This window comes from Mauremys mutica, chromosome 7, assembly GCF_020497125.1.
Source record: "Mauremys mutica isolate MM-2020 ecotype Southern chromosome 7, ASM2049712v1, whole genome shotgun sequence".
In the NCBI taxonomy this organism is placed as follows: Eukaryota; Metazoa; Chordata; order Testudines; family Geoemydidae; genus Mauremys; species Mauremys mutica.
Window position 1 is genome coordinate 46,537,675 of NC_059078.1, and position 14,762 is coordinate 46,552,436.

General features: G+C 46.4%; 1 long non-coding RNA gene across 1 annotated transcript in view; it reads right to left on the reverse strand.

Annotated features, from left to right (window-relative positions):
- Positions 1-9,916: 9,916 nt before the first annotated feature.
- The window catches only part of LOC123374879, a 47,165-nt gene continuing 42,319 nt past the window's right edge, over positions 9,917-14,762 (reverse strand). The window contains exons 2-3 of the long non-coding RNA XR_006581233.1: positions 11,560-11,630; positions 9,917-10,039 (exon numbers count right to left, since the gene is read on the reverse strand). This is a non-coding gene — a long non-coding RNA (uncharacterized LOC123374879). The remainder of the gene's footprint in view (positions 10,040-11,559; positions 11,631-14,762) is intronic.

A 14,762-nucleotide genomic window follows, 5' to 3' on the forward strand; every position in this document is an offset into this window, starting at 1 on the left:
CCTCTGTCTCCGGAGCAGGGGAGAGAGGGAAGAGGGGGGAGGTTCCTCCTCTGTGAATTGATCTGTGTTCCCAAGGGGGGAAACAGGGGTGTCCCGGCCCACGGAATTGACCGGGTGGTGGCAGCCGAAGGGGAGACCTACCCTAGGATTTTGGGGTGGGGGGAAGACATGCGGGTCCTCACTTTGAAACCGCCCAGTTTCAAGTGAGGGTAGACTCCAGGCTAGGCTTTTCTACCAGAGGCACTCTGAGGCAGTTTCAGGGTTACAAGTATTTTCAGTTTTTTGCAGGGCTTTCTGTTACAGTACTTGCGTCCATTGTGATACGAGGTACCACTCAGGATTCCTGAGGTGGGGGGAAGTGCTCGCCAAAGTACATTCCCATCCAACAGAAAAAGCAGGTTTGGGGGTTGGAGAGACAAACCCTCCAGCCAGGTTTTTTTTTCTCCCTGTGTCTTTTCAAAGGATCAGAAGACAGGAGAACACAAATCCCTGAGGAATACACCAGATTTTTCTCAGGGGTATTGTTAGCAGCAGCCTTTCAGCTGGGCTGCTGAGTACAGCAACTCAGAGCAGAGGCAGTTTACAGTTTCAGCCAGGTTGGCTGCAGGCAATTTAGTTCCAGCAGGCTTTGTTGGAAGCAGTTTTCTTCTGGTTGCTTGAGGCAGCTTGAGAAAAAGGCAAGTTTCAAGCAGTTTTCAGGGTTAGGAGGAGGTTTTTTTCTCTGCTGGCTATGCTGAGGAAAAACTCTTCTCTAGAGGTGTGTCCTTCCTTTGTGATATCAGGTATCACTCAGGATTCCTAAGGTGGGGGGAAGTGCTCGACAAAGCACATTCCCATCCAACAGGGAAAACAGGTTTCGGGGGGGGAGACAGAAACCCTCCAGCCAGATTTTTTTTTCCCTGTGTCTTTTCAAATCCTCTGGAGCCAGGGAATACAAATCTCTGAGAGGATTTACTACACTTTTCTGCAGGTACTAAGTAGCACCAGCCGGTCAGCTGGGCTTATTAGGAAGATTGTTTTTTTTGAAAACAGATTTTCAGCTGGGTTTAGCTGAGGCATAAGGTTTCTAACAGGCTGTGTTAGAAAAGGATTTTTTTCCTTCTTCTTTTCTTTTTTCTCCTTTTTTTTTTCTTTCTGTCTGCTTAAAAACAGCTAGGAAAGAGGTGCAAGTTTTTCTAGCAGGCTTGTTAGAAAGGACCCCCACTGTCAGGTACTTAGCAAGTGCTAGAAACAGGACAAACCAGTTTTCTTTGGTTTTCTCAGTATATCAGCAAACAGCAACTACACATTTGCAAATGAAAAGGTTTTGTTTCTTTTCTATTCAGTCTCTCGGGAATAGAGAGGGTTAGGAATTGGGGAAACCAATTCCCTGACTGCAAAGGGGTGTGGCCAGCACCAAAAAGCAACACCAGCAAGCCACACATAAAATTCACTAACTGCAGAGGGGTGTGGCCAGCACCAGAAGGCACTGTTCCCCATCCCAAGAAATTTCCCACCTACATGGCAGGTGAGGACACTGAGGCCTTCTTCAAAAAGGTTAAAAGGACCTGCCATGGGTACAGCATCCCTTAAGACCAGTACAAGGACTGGTCAGGAAAAAGAACTTTTGCTGTCTATTACAATTATTCCATCCCCATGCTACTGGGGGAAGACTTGGCCAACCATGTGCAGCTGGCCAAGAGGGGGGGAGTGGTCACCCGCGGCCAGGCCAAACAAGCAGACACTCCCATCCCTGTTCCTGAGCCATCCACCAGGACCCTGTCTGTGTTACCAGAGACCCAGACAGAGGTGGTGGAACCAGATCCCATGCCAACAACTACAGCAGCCATAGTACATCCAGTCCCAGGACCGGAACTGGAAAAGCAACCAGCGGCAGAACCAGCGCCAGCACTGACGCCAGCGCTTGCAACTCCACCGCCAGGGGGCGCCAACGGGCCTAAACTGGCATAAGCAGCAGACAACTCTACCCAAGAGGCTCAGCCAGAGCCTGAAATATCACCTTGTGCACCAGCGGAAAGCGGTCCACAGTCAATAAAAACAACCTCATCACCTACATCGCTCCCAGAGGAACTGGTGTCTCCCGCCTCAAGGGAACAGTTCCAGACTAAGCAGGAAGCCGATGACAGCCTTAAAAAAGCTTTGGGCGGCGGCACGAAGCAACCCACCGCCTCTCAGCTCTTCTACCCAATTCCAGTTTGTTGTAAAACAAGGACTTTTATATAAGGACATTCTTTCTGGTGGACACCAGGAAGGCCAGCATCCTCAAAGACAGTTGGTAGTTCCAACTAAGTACTGGGACAAGCTCTTAAGCTTGGGCCCTGACATCCCAGGGGGCATTCTGGGGTCAACAAAGCAAAAACAGGTTAAAAACATTCCTTCCACTGGGAGGGGATGGGCAAGGACAATGCCAAGTATGTCCGCTCAAATGCATACAAAGTGTTCTTCAGTGTCAAAAATCTTGTTGTTTACATACTTAGTAGTATATGTAATAGTGCATGTGTTTTGTTTATCTGTTTATGTTACAGTGCTAGGAGGAAATCACCACCAGTAGTTCCCACTGTTGGCGATTTGGGGGGCGTGTCATAAACAGATAGTTAAGGGTTAAGGTCTCTTTTACCTGTAAAGGGTTAACATGTAGTACCTGGTGACCACCTGACCAGAGGACCAATCAGAGATAAGATTTTTTCAAATCTCTGTGGAGGGAAGCCTTTGTCTGTGTGAGAACTGTTTTTGGATTTAACAGAGGACAGTCATGTCCCCAAGTTCTCCTGGAGTAGTTTCTACTAATTAATAGTGAGTATTAATTAGAAAGGCGAATTAGTCTTATGATTTGATTTCTATATTTGCAATTGTGTGTTTGCTAAAGGAAATGCTTTATTCCTGTTTGCTGATATTGCTTTTACTGAGAAAAGGGGGAGAGGGGATTCTCTCCAGAGATTGATAAGGTTATACCCTATGAGTGTCCAGCTTGGGCTCATAGAGATTCTGTATTTTTCTTTTTATTCTTTAATAAATTCTTTTCTTTTCTTTGGACTTGGTTAATTCCTTCCCTTGGGGAAATTCAGGGGAAGGGGAGGGGGAAGTGGGCTGCTTCCCTGTGTGTAGAGATTCAAGGCATTTGAATCCAGGCACCTCTGTCTCCGGAGCAGGGGAGAGAGGGAAGAGGGGGGAGGTTCCTCCTCTGTGAATTGATCTGTGTTCCCAAGGGGGGAAACAGGGGTGTCCCGGCCCACGGAATTGACCGGGTGGTGGCAGCCGAAGGGGAGACCTACCCTAGGATTTTGGGGTGGGGGGAAGACATGCGGGTCCTCACTTTGAAACCGCCCAGTTTCAAGTGAGGGTAGACTCCTGACAGCAGCGCAGATGCTGTCGTTGCAATCAGCTCCCTCGCCGTGGACACTGTCTCCGGCGTGGAGGGAATAGTGAGCTCGACCGTAGCTTGCACCACGGATGCAGCTTCATAGCGAGCTCGACCACGGTCCGTACCGGGGAGTGTTCCAGCACCGGTCTCGACGGCTTTTGCCTGGCCGGAGTTAATGGTGCAGGCATTGTCGGTGCTGCGGCAGACATCGGTGCCGGGCGATCCGACGGAGCATAGCGCTCGGCTGCGGAGCAGGCGGCTCGGACGCAGCTTCAGAGCGAGCTCGACCACGGTCCGTACCGGGGAGCTTTCCGGCACCGGACTCGACGGCTCTTGCCTGGCCGGAGTTAATGGTGCGGATATTGATGGTGCCGCGGCAGACATCGGTGCCGGGCAATCCGACTGAGCATCGCGCTCGGCTGCGGAGCAGGCGGCTCGGACGCAGCTTCCTAGCGAGCTCGACCACGGTCCGTACCGGGGAGCTTTCCAGCACCGGACTCGACAGCTCTTGCCTGGCCGGAGTTAAAGGTGCGGATATTGTCGTTGCCGCGGCAGACATCGGTGCCGGGCGATCCGACTGAGCTTAGCGCTCGGCTGCGGAGCAGGCATCTCGGACGCAGCTTCAGAGCGAGCTCGACCACAGTCCGTACATGGGAGCTTCCCAGCACCAGACTCGACGGCTCTTGCCTGGCCGGAGTAAATGGTGCGGGTATTGTCGGTGCCGTGGCAGACACCGGTGCCGGACGATCCGACCAAGCATAGCGCTCGGCAGCAGAGGCGGCGGCTCGGACGCAGCAAGGATATTGTGCCTCTTCATCCTCCAGGAGAGGGATCCATGCCGAGGGTACGTCGGAGCCAGCGACGGTCGTGCCAGGAGGCCTTGGAGGTACCGGCGATCCGGTGCCGAGGGAGCGCGCCTTGAAACTAACTAGCGCTCGGTGCAGAAAGCGGAGGAGCAAGAGCTGCCTCCCTCAGGAGCTGTTTAAACGAAAGCCCCTCTCCCTTTTGTTCACGGAGTAAAGGCCTCACAAATGCGGCACTTATCTGTGAGGTAAGATCCCTCGAGGCACTTAGGAGAAGATCTCTTGTCGGCAGCGGCTTGTGGCCGGCCGAGCATTAGAAAACCCTGTGGACCGGGCATCGGACCCGGCACCGGGTGAGGGGAAGGGGATAAACCCCGAACCCCTGTAAAATAAATACACTATACTATGCTACAAACAAACAGAGTTAACTACAACTATAAACAGAACGAGAGAAAATTACGAGTAGCTAGGGAAGTGGAGGTCAGCTAAGCTGCGCTCCACTGTTCCAACGGCCGTCACGGGCGGAAAGAAGGAACTGAGGAGCGGACGGGCCGGCTGGGGTATATATCCTGCGCTATAGCGGCGCCACTCCAGGGGGCGCCCAGCTGGCCCGCCGGAGTTGCTAGGGTAAAAATCTTCCGAAGAGCCGTGCAAGCGCGGCGCGCACACCTAACTGGAATGCATAGGAGCAATCACTCGAAGAAGAACTTCAACAAGTACTACTACAGCTGGGTGTGTGTGTGAGGAGAAAGAAGAGGTATTCAGCAATGATGACTGTATGCTGATGGACACAGCGAATAAAAATGCCAGGTTGCTGCTGGTATTCCCAGAGCAGCTCTACATGGTGGCTCACTGCTTCTGGTCTTGAGAAACAAGCACTGATTGGTGTGATCACATTGTAATGCATGATTGGAATGATAAGCAGTGATCTGCAGAATTTTCAGATGCAAAAGGCCACATTCCAGGTTCTGTGTGCTGAGCTTGCTTCAGTGCAGGGACACCAGAATAAGAGCTGCACTGACAGTGGAGAAGCAAGTGGTGATCACGCAGTGGAAGCTTACAATGCCAGATTGTTACCACTCCATGACCAAACAGTCTGGAGCTGGAAAATCCACAGTGGGGGCCATCTAACATTCATCCAAGTGTGCAAGGCCATTAAGTGTATCCTGCTACAGACGACTGTGATTCTCAGCAATGTGCAGAAAATAGTGGATGGATTGGCAACAGTGGGGTGCCCAAATTGTGCTGGGGTGACAGGTGGCACTCTTATCCTTATTCTGGCACCACCCCACCTCATCAACGATTATATAAACAGAAGGGATACTTTTTCCATGGCTATGCAAGTGCTAATGGATCACTAGGGATGCTTCACTGATGTCAATGTGGGCTTGTCAGGGAAGGTGCATGGTGCTCATATCTTTAAGAACACAGGACTTTTCCAAAAGCTGCAAACCAGGACATTATTTGCTGACTGGTGGATTACTATTGGTGATGTTGAAATGCCAGCAATAATTATGGGAGACACAGACTATCCTGGTTCATGATGCCGTATACTGGCCACCTCAACAATTTGATGACAAACCTCAACAGTGCCAAATAAAGATTCAACTACTGACTCAGCACTGCAGGATGACTGTTGAATGCATTTTTGTGTGTATAAGTTGTATACAGAGCGGTCCCCAGCCAAACCATCACAATATATTTTTTGTAAAGTTGAAGAAAATATTAACTTACTCTATAAAACATCATTTCCATTGGCTCCTAGTCTCCTGCAGTGTGCTATAGAACTCTGACACATGTCAAAGTCAAATCACCTACTGATGCACCTCTCTGAAAAACAGTTTTTGGGGTGGGATGCTATTATGATTACATTGACTCTCGTTAGCTATATGTTCTCTCTCTCATGCTGCTACAGCAAAAACAATACATTATGTATTTCTGCAGAAATTAAACTATGGTTGTCTATATATTATGCAAATGCCTGAAGCATGCCAATAGCATTTCATGCATATATAAGAATACATATAAAGCATATTTTTCAGTAAAACTAATCTGTGCTGAAGCACAAAATAAAACCCCACCACCTTCCATCAAGCTTTCATAATCTGAGTAGAATTTGGGGTTTTTTTGGACTGCTAACCTTAATAATTAATTAGTTAATAGTGAATAGCTGTTTTATTGTTTTCCTAGTGATTAGGAAAGTCTAGATAAGATACACTAAAGCATTTCATGTATACCAAGCAAGAAACTGCATTTATTTTGGTTGCAGTCCCTTTTTATTTCTACATCTTCTTTTGAAATGATGCTTTTCAAGGATCAAGAAAAGGATATGTTTATCCTTCTGTAACATTTATATTCATCTGGCCTCTTTATCTCCCTTGGAAATAATATTCTCTGCTGAATAGATCTGGATGTACAATAAACCAATCAAAAGTTCCTATGCAGTATGTTAAAAGTGGCCTTGGTTTTTTTTAAAGTTGGTCAATTGGTGACCAACTGAGCAAGGGGTCATATGGGCTCCTCCTGGAACATAGTCACTCTGTGCAGCTTCCCTGAATACAGGTGTGCTGTGTGGTGGTTTGTGGGTTTTTTTTTTTTTTTCCAGAAAATGGTATAGATGACAATCAGAAGAGTTTAGCAAGTGTACTTTTGTGTTTGATTCCTTCATTTAATTTCCTTTTGTTTGGAAGAGACCGATGAAATTTGTTTCTCTTGTAGGTATTATTCTAATTTCATAACTTTCAAATCAAATTTTTGAGGTGGTAGAGAGGTGCAACATCACAAGCACTCTGGATACTGAAATATAGAAATTTGATAGAGAGGAAAAACATAACTGGTACATGATTTTTTGGTTACATCCCATCACAGAATGGACTAATGATTGATCATATCACTTTTACATAACCTTCACTTGAAGGTTCGCAAAGCACTTTGCAAACTGTGCAACAAACTATAATTAAGGATCACTTCATTATCCATTCAAATACCAACCTCTGTGATAGTCTTCACTTCCTATCTTTTTATCCAAATGAACCCCCAGGGGGAATTTAGGGACAAAAAATGTAATTAGCAAAGTTGGAATCTGGCCAGACCAGTACTCACAGGAGTCTGATTGAATGCTCGTATAGTTAATAGAAAATACGGTGCTTTCTCTCTTGACTAACCTGATCCCTGAATGCTTTTAAACCTTAAATTTTTATTTTTCAAAGGAGCCTAACACTCCTGGCTGTATTTTAAAGAAACCTTATTGAGGTTGCAGGAACAAACCATCCCGATGTGTAGGAAGAAAAGTAAATATGGCAGGCGACCAGCTTGGCTTAACAGTGAAATCCTTGCTCGTCTTAAACACAAAAAAACAGCTTACAAGAAGTGGAAGATTGGACAAATAACCATGGAGGAGTATAAAAGTATTGCTCAGGCATGCAGGTGTGAAATTAGGAAGGCCAAATCACACTTGGAGTTGCAGCTAGCCGGAGATGTTAGGAGTAACAAGAAGGGTTTCTTTAGGTATGTTAGCAACAGGAAGAAAGTCAAGGAAAGGGTGGGCCCCTTGCTGAATGAGGGAGGGAACCTAGTGACGGAGGATGTGGAGAAAGCTAGTGTACTCAATGCTTTTTTTGCCTCTGTCTTCACAGATAAGGTCAGCTCCCAGACAGCTGCACTCTGCAGCACAGTATGGGGAGGAGGTGACCAGCTCTCTGTGGAGAAAGTAGTAGTTCGGGACTATTTAGGAAAGCTGGACGAGCACAAGTCCATGGGGCCGGATGCGCTGCATCCGAGGGTGCTAAAGGAGTTGGCCGATGAGATTGCAGAGCCATTGGCCATTATCTTTGAAAAATCATGGTGATCGGGGGAGGTCCCGGATGACTGGAAAAAAGCTAATGTAGTGCCCATCTTTAAAAAAGGGAAGAAGGAAGATCCAGGGAACTACAGGCCGGTCAGTCTCACCTCAGTCCCTGGAAAAATCATGGAACAGGTCCTCAAGGAATCAGTCCTGAACCACTTAAAGGAGGGGAAAGTGATCAGGAACAGTCAGCATGGATTCACCAAGGTCAAGTCATGCCTGACTAACCTAATTGCCTTCTATGACGAGATAACCGGCTCTGTGGATGAGGGGAAAGCAGTGGATGTGCTATTTCTGGACTTTAGCAAAGCTTTTGATACAGTCTCCCACAGTATTCTTGCCAGCAAGTTAAAGAAGTATGGGCTGGATGAATGGACGGTAAGGTGGATAGAAAACTGGCTAGATGGTCGGGCTCAACGGGTAGTGATCAATGGTTCCATGTCTAGTTGGCAGCCGGTATCAAGTGGAGTGCCCCAAGGGTCGGTGCTGGGGCCGGTTTTATTCAATATCTTCATTAATGATCTGGAGGATGGTGTGGACTGCACCCTTAGCAAGTTTGCAGATGACACTAAACTGGGAGGAGTGGTTGATACGCTGGAGGGTAGGGATAGGATACAGAGGGACCTAGACACATTAGAGGATTGGGCCAAAAGAAATATAATGAGGTTCAACAAGGACAAGTGCAGAGTACTGCACTTAGGACGGAAGAATCCCATGCACTGTTACAGACTAGGGACCGAATGGCTGGGCAGCACTTCTGCAGAAAAGGACCTAGGGGTTACGGTGGATGAAAAGCTGAATATGAGTCAACAGTGTGCCCTTGTTGCCAAGAAGGCTAATGGCATTTTGGGTTGTATAAGTAGGGGCATTTCCAGCAGATCGAGGGATGTGATCATTCCCCTCTATTCAGCACTGGTGAGGCCTCATTTGGAGTACTGTGTCCAGTTTTGGGCCCCACACTACAAGAAGGATGTGGATAAATTGGAGAGAGTCCAGCAGAGGGCAACAAAAATGATTAGGGGGCTGGAGCACATGACTTATGAGGAGAGGCTGAGGGAACTGGGATTGTTTAGTCTGCAGAAGAGAAGAATGAGGGGGAATTTGATAGCTGCTTTCAACTACCTGAAAGGGGGTTCCAAAGAGGATGGATCTAGACTGTTCTCAGTGGTAGAAGATGACAGAACAAGGAGTAATGGTCTCAAGTTGCAGTGTGGGGGGGTGGTTAGGTTGGACATTAGGAAAAACTTTTTCACTAGTAGGGTGGTGAACTGGAATGGGTTACCTAGGGAGGTAGTGGAATCTCCTTCCTTAGAGGTTTTTAAGGTCAGGCTTGACAAAGCCCTGGCTGGGATGATTTAGTTGGGTTTGGTCCTGCTTTGAGCAGGGGGTTGGTCTAGATGACCTCCTGAGGTCCCTTCCAACCCTGAGATTCTATGATTCCTAGGCTCCTTCTAAAATTCTTGTTTATAATTGATTCCAGTTTTGTGTCCTATAACAGTACTTCAGTAGCACAGTGTTCCTGCTTGACAAAATGCTAGATCATTGATTCTGTGCAGATCCTGAGGAAAGACTGCTATCTACTGAAACTCTAACCCCACTTCCTGGAGCATGTAGGTGTTCCTGGATATCCATCCAGTTACAGAATGGTGTGACCTTGCTTTGGTTCCATGATCTCCTGAGATCACAGGAAAGATAGTATAGCTACAGGTAATAATTACTCATCCTTTTCTAGAACACCCTGATGCAGATTTAACACTTAGTCATTCCATTTGGAGGAAGATTAACAATCTAAAATACAGTAATAAATTGAACAGTATATACTGAAGAATTAAAGTATAGAAGAGCAGTTAATTAAGAGAAGTAGATAATTGGGGTAGTTTTCCCTCAGCTGTGGCCTTCATTAACTTACTGAAATTGCCTCCATCCAGTCTGCCACTGCCTGACCAGTTCTTCTCTATCCTCAGGTGGCAGCTCCCATCCAGTTCACTGCCACCATTCTACCAGGTCAGATCCAGTGCTGCCAGCTCTTACCTAAGTAACCAACAAAGTCCACAATGTTTGCTTAGAACTAGGGCTGTCGATTCATTGCAGTTAACTCATGTGATTAACTCAAAAATTAATTGTGATTAAAAAAAATCATGATTAATTGCAGTTTTTATCGCACTGTTAAACAACAGAATACCAATTGAAATGTATAAAAATGTTCGATGTTTTTCTACATTTTCATATATATTGTATTCTGTGTTATAATTGAAATCAAAGTGTATTATTTTTATTACAAATATTTGCACTGTAAAAATGATAAACAAAAGAAATAGTATTTTTCAATTCACCTCATCCAAGTACTGTAGTGCAATCTCTTTATTGTGAAAGTGCAACTTACAAATGTATTTTTTTTTTGTTTCAGCTTCTTCAACAAATGAATTAGAGATCCTACAACCAATAGTCAGTCAGTCACTGTCACTATACAGTCTTGATTTATTCCCAGAGCAGGTCTAGCTTGTAGACTCAATGAGGCCAGGGTCCCATGGAAAAAACAGTATGTGATCATGTAATTAAAGACTGTATCATACTGCACATGCACAATTGTCAAGGCTAATTCCCCACTCTAAGTGCCAGAGTGCAAAAAGTGGGGGCCTGCAAGGATTCTAAATAATAATAATAAAGTGTATTAAACTCCCAAGGTTACAGCTTTTCTCTGACCTTGGATTGGTAGATGCTGCCACCACCCAAGTGCAGATCCCCTTTGAGAGCTCAGGAAGGCGCACTTGGGAATTCCTTCCTGTGGGGTACCCTCAAGCCCTTTCACCCCCCCACCCTGGGGAATCATGAACTCTATCATTTCACCCAAGTTTCCTTCCACTTTCAAATTCTCAACCAGTTCCTTCCTATTTGTCAGAATCAAATCTAGAACAGCCTCTCCCCAATAGCTTTCCCCACCTTCTGAAATAAAAAATTGTCTCCAATACATTCCAAGAACTTGTTGGATAATCTGTGCCCTGCTGTGCTATTTTCTCAACAGATGTCTGAGTAAGTTGAAGTCCCCCCTCACCACCAAGTCTTGTGCTTTGGATGATTTTGTTAGTTGTTTAACAAAAGCCTCATCCACCTCTTCCTCCTGGTTAGGTGGTCTGTAGTAGACCCCCCACCATGACAGCACCCTTGTTTTTCACTCCTTTTATCCTTACCCAGAGACCTTCAACAAGGCTGTCTCCTATTTCCATCCTGACAGCCATAGTAAGAACCTTGCTTCCCAGAGCCAAGATGACACTCTAGAAGAAATCCTTACTTTCTATCTAGTTATCCATCTTGGGCCTGACTAGATTTAAATCTTATCTTAAATCTGTACACCTTGTATTCTGTATTGTAATTGAAATGGTTGTATTTGAAAATGTAGAAAAATATCCAAAAATATTTAACAAATTTGTTTAACAGTACGATTAATTGCAATTAATTTTTTTGAGTAAATCACGTGAGTTAACTGCAATTCATCAACAGCTCTATTAAATATACACAAACATGCAAGGGCTCACTATGAAGCCATTACTTACATTCCAGACAGCACGTTTACATGACAGTCCACTCAGGGTAGATGGGCGTCTCCCATGGTCCATTGTTGCTTCTGAAATATATAACACTGTGAGTGCCACTAGAGATTTCACAAACTGTTTAAAAGAATGCAATTCTATCCCTATATGCTATACTGGTGCACTCCAGGATTTAGAATGCCCAAGCCACCATTATATATTTAGTCTGGCAAAGCACATGGAAGTACTGTCCAACTCTATTGCAGATACACCGTGGTCACACTTTAAAAATAAATAAATAAATCTCCCAGTTTGAGAGAGAGTACTCCTGTGAAACAGTTCCATTACTTAAATGAAGGATACCTCTGAAAACAGTAATCTCTCTCAAAATAATAGACTTCTAAAGTGAAGCTAGTCATAGAATCACAGGGTATGTCTATACTATGAAATTAGGCCGATTTAATAAAGTCGATTTTTTAGAAATTAATTTGAATACAGTCAATTGTGTGTGTCCCCACTAAGCGCATTAAGTCGGCGGTGTGTGTCCACAGTACCGAGGCTAGCGTCAACTTTCGGAGAGTTACACTGTGGTAGCTATCCCACAATTCCGGCAGTCTCTGCTGCCCATTGGAATTCTGGGTTGAGCTCCCAATCCCTGATGGGGGAAAAAACATTGTTGCGAGTGGTTCTGGGTACGTCGTCAGGCCCCACGCCCTCCCTCCCTCCTCCATGAAAGCAACGGCAAAAAATTGTTTTTTGCGTTTTTTTCCTGGGTTACCCGTGCAGACAACATACCTGCTCAACTCACTGTCACCGTAGGTGGTCTGGTTGCTGCTGGCAGACACGGTACTGCAGTGCTACACAGCGGCATCCCCTCTTGCCTTGCCTTGCGGACGGCAGACGGTGCAATACGCCTGCTAACTGTCATTGTCGTCCCGTGGGTGCTCCTGGCCAACCTCGGTTAGGTTGGTCGGGGGCACTTGGACAAAAATGGGAATGACTCCAGGTCATTCTCTTCTTTAAGTTTTGTCTAATGGAGATTCAGTCCTGCCTGGAATATCATAGAACCTGGAGGCTTCTGCCTCAGGTTGCTCTCCCAGGCAGCAGCACTGCGCGGTCACACATACCCCAGCCTATCCCTTGCTCCCATGGGTCATGAAGCCTGGACAGTAATAAGGAGCAGTTCAACTATAGGCTGAGCAAATGCATAATGGTGGTAGAATGTGCCTTTGGACATTTAAAAGCTCACTGGTGCAGTTTACTGATTCGGTTAGACCTCAGTGAAACCAATATTCCCATCGTTATCACTGCTTGCTGTGTGCTCCACAATATCTGCGAGAGTAAGGGGGAGACGTTTATGGGAGGGTGGGAGGTTGAGGCAAATCACCTGACCACTGATTACACGCAGCCAGACACCAGAGCGGTTAGAAGAGCACAGCAGGGCGCGCTGTGCATTAGAGAAGCTTTGAAAACCAGTTTCATGACTGGCCAGGTTACGGTGTGAAAGTTCTGTTTGTTTCTCCTTGATGAAAACCCGCCCCTTTGGTTCACTCTACTTCCCTGTAAGCCAACCATCCTCCCCTCCCCCTTTGATCTCCGCTTGCAGAGGCAATAAAGTCATTGTTGTTTCAAATTCATGCATTCTTTATTAATTCATCACACAAATGGGGGGATAACTGCCAAGGTAACCTGGGAGGGGTGGGGGAGGAGGGAAGCACAGGGGTGGGGTAGTTGTAGGGCAGCTCTTCATAAAAGTGGCATGTCTGGGGCTCTGACCCGGAGCGGCCATTTGCCTCTCTTGTTCTTTGGTAGGCTTGCCTGAGCTCCTTATGTTTCACACGGCACTGCTGGTCCTTGTTATAACCTCTGTCCTTCATGCCCTGGGAGATTTTTTCAAATATTCCGGCATTTTGTCTTTTGGAACGGAGTTCGGATGGCACGGATTCATCTCCCCATACAGCGATCAGATGCAGTACCTCCTGTTCGGTCCATGCTGGAGCTCTTTTGCAATTCTGGGACTCCATGGTCACCTGTGCTGATGAGCGCTGCATGGTCACCTGTGCTGATCAGCTCACCACGTTGGCCAAACAGGAAATGAAATTCAAAAGTTCGCGAGGCTTTTCCTGTCTACCTGACCAGTGCATCTGAGTTGAGAGTGCTGACCAGAGCGGTCACAATGGAACACTCTGGGATAGCTCCCAGAGGCCAATACCGTTGAATTGCATCCAAACAATCCCAAATTCGACCCAGCAAGGTCAATTTCAGTGCTAATACCCTTATCTGGGAGGAGTACAGAAATCGATTTTAAGTTGACAAAAATGGCTTCGTCGTGTGGACAGGTGCAGGGTTAAATTGATCTAACGCTGCTAAATTTGACCTGAACTCATAGTGTAGACCAGGGCTAAGAATATTAATTAGGGTTGGAAGAGACCTCAGGAGGTCATCTAGTCCACTCCCCTGCTCAAAGAAAGACCAACACTAACTAAATCATCCCAGCCAAGGCTTTGTCAAGCTGGGCCTTAAAAACCTCTAAGGATGGAGATTCCACCACCTCCCTAGGTAACCCATTCCAGTGCTTCACCACCCTCCTAGTGAAAAAGTGTTTCCTAATATGCAACTTGAGACTATTGCACCTTGTTCTGTCATTTGCCCCCACTGAGAACAGCTGAGCTCCATCCTTTTTGGAACCCCCCTTTAGGTAGTTGAAGGGTGCTATCAAATCCCCCCTTACTCTTCTTCTGCAGACTAAATAACCCCAGGTCCCACAGCCTCTCCTCATAAGTCATGTGCCCCCAGCCCCCTAATCATTTTCATTGCCCTCTGCTGGACTCTCTCCAATTTGTCTACATCCCTTCTGTAGTGGGGGAGACCAAAACTGGATGCAATACTCCAGGTGTGGCCTCACCAGTGTTGAATGGAGGGGAATAATCACTTCCCTCAGTCTGCTGGCAATGCTCCTACTAATACAGCCCAATATGCCGTTGGCCTTCTTGGCAATGAGGGCACACTGTCGACTCATATCCAGCTTCTCATCCACTGTAATCCCCAGGTCCTTTTCTGCAGAACTGGTGCTTAGCCAGTCGGTCCCGAGCCTGTAGTGGTGCATGAGATTCTTTCTTCCTAAGTACAGGACTCTGCACTTGTCCTTGATGAATCTCATAAGATTTCTTTTGGCCCAATCTTCCAATTTGTCTAGGTCACTCTGGATCCTATCCCTATCCTCCAGC